Source organism: Saccopteryx leptura, chromosome 3, assembly GCF_036850995.1.
Source record: "Saccopteryx leptura isolate mSacLep1 chromosome 3, mSacLep1_pri_phased_curated, whole genome shotgun sequence".
Lineage (NCBI taxonomy): Eukaryota > Metazoa > Chordata > Mammalia > Chiroptera > Emballonuridae > Saccopteryx > Saccopteryx leptura.
The window spans coordinates 238,809,618-238,816,108 of record NC_089505.1 but is presented as its reverse complement, the minus strand read 5'-3'; the positions used below and the strand labels follow the sequence as shown (position 1 = coordinate 238,816,108).

At 42.9% G+C, this 6,491-nt stretch overlaps 1 pseudogene; it reads left to right on the top strand.

Moving 5' to 3' along the window:
* The first annotated feature begins 566 nt into the window (after positions 1 to 566).
* On the top strand, positions 567 to 3,390 carry LOC136397862 (T-cell surface glycoprotein CD1e, membrane-associated-like; annotated as a pseudogene).
* The last annotated feature ends 3,101 nt before the right edge of the window (positions 3,391 to 6,491 follow it).

The following is a 6,491-nucleotide window of genomic DNA, read 5'->3' as shown; positions in this document are numbered from 1 at the left end:
AGGAGGAACAGGCAAGGCAATGACAAGAGAGGCAGTAGACTTTAGATGATAAAGTTATGCGTAAGTAGAAAAATACAGAGAAGACCAAGAAGAGGGGGAAAAGGCTGGGAAGCTGATAGGAGGAGGAAGAGACCACAGAGAGATGAGGAGTGGGGACACTGTTGCAAAGGCCATGGGGCACTACTGAGGACCTTCTGTTACTTCTTTTTATAGAAATGACATTGAAAATCCCAATGTGGCCTTGAGTTCTCCCAGACCAAGAGATACTACATTTTCCAGCCAGACCACAGACTGCAGACATTGTTATAAAGCCAGGACATTGGTGCAATGGGGAGGATAGGAGGCAGACAAACCAAAAAGAAAATCTAGAATCCTGACAGAGAATAGATGGTGGAGAAATGAGAGACCCTGTAAGGGGCTTGTGGATGAGAGAAACAAAGAGAGAGGTTTGTTTGTGTGGCAAGGATAGTTCAGAAAGAGTTAAAAAATATTTGGAGGGAAAGCTGACATCTGAGTTCTGAGGACAACTTGTCCTGCTAAGACATCCTTTCCCTAACAAAGCTCCAATGCTGCTGCTTCTGCCCCTGCTCTTCAAGACAATTCTCTGCCATGGGCCAAGTACAGTGGGAAAGAGAACTCAGGTGGAAAGATACCTTTGGTTAGACAAATTAGAATGGAGAAAAGTTCTGGACAGGATCTGGAGGCAGGGAGTAATGCTCCTACTGAGCACTCTTGGAATCTGAAAGCCAGGCAAGTGCCAGCCACCATCTTTAACCTCAATTCGTTTCCTTTTCGATTTTTGAGATAAGAAGCTAAATCGGGCAAAAGGGAATATATGCAACTTTGTAACTATTCCCATTTTTCTTTTCCTACATGGTCTCCTCTTCTCCCCTCCATTATCCTCTCTCAATTTCAATTCTATGTCATTCAGCTACCTTAGTTCTAGCGTCTCATCATCCAGCAGAAGAAGAGCCCTTGGCCTTGCACAGGCTCCCAATCTCGTCCTTTGTCAACCAGAGCTGGCAGCACACGGAGGGCTCAGGCTGGCTGGGCAAGCTTCAGACTCATCACTCAGACAGTGTCTCAGGAACCATCTGTTGCCCTGGTCCAATGGTAATTTTAGCAAGGAGTAACTGAAGAACATTCAGGTGTTATTGCAGTTGTATATTCACAATTTCCCCCTGAAAGTGCAGGCATTTTACAGTGCATTTTAGCTTGAATGTGAATTTGCTTTTTTAAGATAATAATTGCCTGAAAGAGTCAAACAGGGAAGATGACATATGGGCTCTAACCATTATTAAATCTTCCTGACCTTGTGTTTAGTTGGCCTAGGCTAACTTTTTCTTCCTTGCTTCACCTTTACCATTATTCCCAGCCTAGTATCACCCCACCACAAACAAATAAGGGCCTAATTATACATCTCTTCACAATCTTGAATATATCCTTATATTTTGGATCCTTAGAATTATTGTCACCTTTTGATGTTTTTTGTACCATTCTTGGCCTCAGAAACAGCTTTCCAACTAAGATCTGCACCTCTTTCTCCCCGAGCTAAGTGTTCACATGGTCTAACCAGAATCTAACAACTCCTCAGTGAGCTCTTCCTGATTGGTCTGCTGTCCTTCTACCAGACTTCCCATCTAGCCATTTCAAATTAATTATTTCAACATTCCTTTATTATTTTTACCCCACAGATTTCCTCTTGCTTTTTCTTCCAAAATATAGTCTTCCATGTGGTTCACCAGAATGTTTCTTTCCTTGAATCCTTTTTTAGTATCAAGATTGTTGACCTTTCCTCTGCAATTTCTTCCATATTGACTCTCTCTTCCTGGTCCACCCTCAAATCCCTTTGAGATTCAGGTATCATACAGCTGTGGAATGCATTCTGTAAAAGCCCCACAGAGTTTTTTAAATATAGCATATCAAGGATCAGGTTTCCTGAGTTTCCAAGGAAATTCCTGGAAGCCGTCTCCAGGAGCTGGGAGTCAGGCTCAGAATGTCTGTAAGATGCTTAAACATTACCACGTTATTAAAGAAGTTATGCAGGGTCTTCTCAGTAACACCTGCCCTCAATTTCTGTCAGGCCTCCTGCAAGGAGGGAAGTCAGACCTAAAACAACAAGGTGAGCCCAAACCTCCTCTCCCCTCATAGCTTCAGTGCTTTAATTTTGTTTTTGAGTTCTTACTCTTTGTCATCCCTTTAAACACAGAATAAGAGGCTAGAAGGTGATTGTAGGTTCAGGACTTTTTAAAGTCAAGAGAAAGAATTAGTTATTGAAACTGCTAAGGTATCCAAGACACAAGCTCTGGCTTGGAATGCCCTCCTACACTATACTTCTCATCTCTTTCTAATGAAGCCACCGGCTTGAGTGACCAAAAGCTCCTGTCCTGGTCCTGGTTGTCTGCTTCTGGTGTGCCACATTTCTGGCTTTCGTCCAAAACCTGTGTGGGTGATGTGGATTCAGGGGCAGCAGGGCATGCAATGAGTCCTGCCTAATGCTGATGGGATATAATTCCTTTGAGTAACTTTGGATGTGGCAGCTGGACAGGTGGCTGGCCTGTACTGCCAAGTGAAACACAGCAGCTTGGGAGGTCATAATGTATTCATCCACTGGGGTGAGAAAGAATGAGGGCTCCGCTGGGAAATGATAGTCTTCCCATAGTTCCGGGCTAATGAATGAGCAGCTGAACAATGGATAGGACTGCTATGCACCAGAGGATAAAAGTGGGACTGTACAAATCATAAAAAGGGTAAATATTCATAGCAATTAAATTTCAAGAAAAGAGAAAGAGAGGATTAGAGGTGCTGAAGAGAAAAAAAAAGATCAAATGGTTTGATAAAAAGAAGAGAAGAGAGTGAGATCAGACACATAGACTAGAAATAATTGAAATAAGCGCTCTGGAAAATACAGTAGAAAACTCTTGGTAGGTCCCAATCCTGTGAAATGAGAAGCATTAATTGAGATAGGATAGAGAGTATTCCATAGATTGATATTATTATGTCTCCAATCAGATGGATAACCCATCTCCCTAATATTGATCTGTTTGGCTATAATAGTTACCCTGCTTATGCTGGTTGTGATTGGCTCATGGTTTAAACAGCACAGGTGAAACTTTTCTTATTTTGTTTCTTTAACTACTTATCTATTTATTCTTTTATTCCTTTATTGTTTTATTTCACTCTGATTTCTTGTCTTTTAGATCAAAATCCTCTTCTTCTCCCACAGCTCAAATCAGAATGTCTATTCTCCCCATGCACCCAGCCCTGCCACTCCCACAAAAGGCAACACTCAAGAACCCAGGAGTTCAGAAAACCACCTCTGCTTGGCACAGAAATCATGGGTCAAAACAAATTGTGAAGAAATGGAAAGTGAGTCTAAACCAAATCTGATGATATTTGTTTAACCTTATGCGTAAAAATCTGGTCTGCCTCTTCTTAAACAGGGTTCAATCAAATAATCAAAGCATTAATTTGCTAAAGTAGTTTGTTCTAACAAAGATTCTAACTCATATGAAAACCTTTCTCCCCTCCCCTATTTCATGGCAATCTCTTTTCTGCTTTGACAACCTATTAATTGATCCTTCAAAGTCTTATTCAGAAGCCTTTTTCTGAATCTTCCTTGGAAGTGTCACTGGATGGCTCACTTGAAATCTCAAAGGAAGTAAATTTCATAAAAGTGATCTCACTTTTATGTGGAATCTAATGAACAAAGTAAACTAACAAACAAAATAGAAGCATACTCATAGATAGAGAGAACAGGCTAATAACTGTCAGAGGGGAGCAATTTGGGGGGTTGGTAAAAAAGCTGAAGGAATTAAGCAGAAAAAAACCACATAGACACAGAAAATAATGTGATGATTACAAGAGGATGAAAGGAGAAGATTCCAAGATGGCGATGGAGTAGGTGGACGTTCATCTGTCACCTCCCAGGACCAAATTTGATTAGAATTTAATTTAAGAACAATCATTTTGAAAGAACAACTTTGGACTAAACAAAGAGGGGTCTCTAACCAAGGAGCACAGAGGAAGACACACTGAGACTGGTAGGAAGGGTGGAGATATAGAAAGGGCTGCCCCGCTCCCAGGAGCAAGTGGAGGCTGAAGTTCTGGAAGGACTCTCACTGTGAGGAGGGTCACCCTGAGAGGTGTGTGTCCTCAGTCCCTGGCCTGGAGCCCCAGCAGAGAGCCCCAGATATTAGAAGAGGTGCCCACACAGCATTTGGAGGCGAAAAGAGCCTTACATCTCTCTTGCTGTGATGGAGCTATCGGAAACCAAGGCTCCATCTTAAAGGACCTGCACAAAAAATCTCATTCATGCCACTTACTCAGGGCTCTGGTATAGGGAGAACTGAGAGGATTAGAGTTGCATGAGGACAGTGTAAAGTTGGAGGCCCAGGGAGAGACACATTGAGGGACAGCCACTGGAACCCTTGTGCTGAGTCATTCTCCAATATTACAGTTGCCATCTTTCCTGGGTGGAACAGTCACCTCTGAGTGGCATTTGCCTGGGGGAAAGCACCTACTCCACCCTCAGGATTCTCTCCTATCCCAGTCATGAGACTGGGTTGTTCTGAGAGGCTAGGAAGCAAGGGGAGTGTCAGTGACTCAGATTTCTGGTGTTGAGGCCAAAGCTTTCCTGAGTCTACAACTGGTGCTTCCACTTCATGGGAAACTCAGTAGAAACTACCCAGAGTGTGAACAGACCACACCTCAGGGTCTCAGAGGTTACACCCACCAGACTTTGGGGGCCTCACTCAACTGAGGTGTTCAAAAAATGTCTGGACATACAGTCATCCCTTGCCATATTGCAGTTCACTCTTTGCGGTCTCACTATATTGTGGATTTTTAAATTGTATATATCTAATTTTGTATTGCAGATTTTTCACTATATCGTGGGATTTTGTGGTATATAAGTATTTTTATATAATTATTATTTGAATTATTTTTGTGGTAAAATAAACATTTTCTAGGCTAAAACAATGAAAATATAAAAAAATATTAAAACATGTTAAAAGAATATTAAATTAAAATAACTTTAAATGCCAGCTGGAAAAATTTGTGACCAGAAATGGTCCACAATTATAAATAATTCTTTCCTGATGAATTCCATCACTCTGCAGTAGAAAAGGCTATGAAGCTGGCAAAGCTACTGGGAGGAGATGGCTTCATTGAAATGACTCCTGATGATATTAATGACCTGATCTATGCTACTCACAACCTTTGACAGACAAAGACCTGATGGAGAAATTGAAGTCAGCAAGCCAAGAAAAAACTTGGCCTTTTAAGCGGACCTTCCCCCTAGGCCCAGAGTGGGTAAAAGCCAACATAGATGTGCATCTTGGTATTTCCATGTGCACCTGGGCCCAGAAGAGGTAACCACACACTCTGAATTGCTTGAAGCTCCAAGAAGGTTTCAGAGAGCCAGTCACAGGCAGTGTCTCTGACTAGTCTGCACCAGTTTCCTGCCAGGGAGGCCCGTGGTTGGGACATTCAGTGACCAGCAGTGGAGAGCATTGGTTCAGGACCTAACAACCCTTGCTAGAATGGTATCCTAAGGAAGGGCTCCTCACACCTGATTACCTGAGGCAAGTTCTACTCTCTATAATCAGCACTGGCACAACAATTTAATGTGCATTGGATAGGGTGGAGCTTCATAGTCAGCCAGCCTGGGTGCTGGGTATCTTGCCATGCTGGGCTATATACTACAAGGGAAAGACAGGCTTGTAGCATGTACATTTAATGTGTGGGCCCTTGTGAGCCTATTGTTAGATCTGGTTGAGGGGCTTAGTCATTTGGGGGGGCACAGTCAGTTCCAGGAGAAAATTCAGTTTTTCTCCCTGAGACCAGGGTCTCACCAGCTGTAAGAACTTCTGCAGAGGGGACTGTTGGCAACACTTGATCTAAACCTGCTGTTCACCTCATTAAGGAGAAATAAAATGTAAGTATCCAACAGTGGCTGAGGGATTAGACTCTGGAGTAGGGGCCACATTCCCTGTACTGAGTTCTTGACCAAGAGACTGATTAGGTAAGGGGTCCCACTTATACTGTATTCACAACCTCAGCTGCCCTGACCCACCAAGCATGCAAACTGTAGAAGGGTTGGTTGGGTGAGGCCAGTATGAGCCCACACTACAGTCTTTCTACAGAAGCCTCTTTGGGAAGACCAGGTAGCTACAAGAAGAAGAGGAGGATCTGAAAAGTGGAGACAAATTTTACAGAGCTTGGGACTTTTATGGAGCTTCTGTCATCTCTAAGCAGGAGAAAGCTGATTCTTCTACACAGGTTGGCCCCTCCAACACTACCCAGGTACAGAAAATGTGGGCACAAATAGCAAAAAGAGAAGTAGCTGCAGACAGAAAGACCATAGTAGGTTACAAACAATAGTTGACACCAACCCAAGAAGATCCAGAGCCGACAAAACTAGTAGTGGGTGCTACACAGCATCAACCCAAGACTCAGTTGGCTATACAAGGAGCATGCGCAAAGGAGAA